This window comes from Populus nigra, chromosome 7 (assembly GCF_951802175.1).
Source record: "Populus nigra chromosome 7, ddPopNigr1.1, whole genome shotgun sequence".
Classification (NCBI taxonomy): Eukaryota; Viridiplantae; Streptophyta; class Magnoliopsida; order Malpighiales; family Salicaceae; genus Populus; species Populus nigra.
Genome location: NC_084858.1, coordinates 109,950 through 110,804, shown reverse-complemented (window position 1 = coordinate 110,804; position 855 = coordinate 109,950). Strand labels below are relative to the sequence as shown.

At 38.8% G+C, this 855-nt stretch overlaps 1 long non-coding RNA gene across 1 annotated transcript; it reads left to right on the top strand.

Moving 5' to 3' along the window:
• On the top strand, nt 1-710 carry LOC133699001 (uncharacterized). Its single transcript, XR_009843224.1, has 3 exons — nt 1-137; nt 445-555; nt 675-710. It is a non-coding gene; the product is annotated as an uncharacterized LOC133699001 (long non-coding RNA).
• Nucleotides 711-855: the final 145 nt, after the last annotated feature.

The following is an 855-nucleotide window of genomic DNA, read 5'->3' as shown; positions in this document are numbered from 1 at the left end:
CTTCTAAGTGCTTGTAACTGGGCACGTCTCACTTTGGTGGATCCTTGATATTTCAGTTTCATGGAATCCCAGATGGCCTTTGAAGTCTCCTTGTTGAGTATAGTTTCAATGATGGTTCTGTCAATGGCTTGAAATAGGTAGTTCTTGACCTTTAAATCCTTCAATTTTTCTTCTTCAATTACTTTCTGTTGTGCTGTTGATTGTGCTGCTGATTGCACTCCTTCTCCTCTTGCTGCACCAATCCCTTTTTCTATTAGACTCCAGTATTCTTTGGACTTAAGAAAGTTCTCCATAAGCATAGACCAATGGTCATAATGACCATCAAATCTTGGTATTGCTGCTTGCACAAAATTGTTTGATTCTGTTGCCATTGATTGATCTTTTCTGCTTTGCTTTTCTTTTTCAAGAAAACTCAGTTTCTTGATGTTCTTTATTTGATTTTAGTGATATGGCTCTGATACCATATGTTGAGAAGAGACAGAGAATATGGTTGAAGTAATAAGAAGATTTGCAGAGAAGAATAATGAAGAGAGGAATAGAGAAGAGAAACAATGGGTAAGTGAATGATTTCTGATTCAGTTACTTTATTTGCTTGTAATCGTTGCTATTTATACATGAGCTTAGCTGGGTATTATCTATACAAGATTCCCGTTGGTTATAACCAACTGTAACAGAATACAATCTTCAACTGCTATCTCACGGCTCAACAGAGGACACGAAAATAAGAAACCCACAGACGAAAGCACCAGCATCACAATCGGCTTCTTCTTCTCCAGCGCCGGCTTCCAAAACCAGAGGAAGAAGCTTAAAAAACGAAGAGAGGAACAGCACGCCGTCGCCTCCATCTTGCTTCGA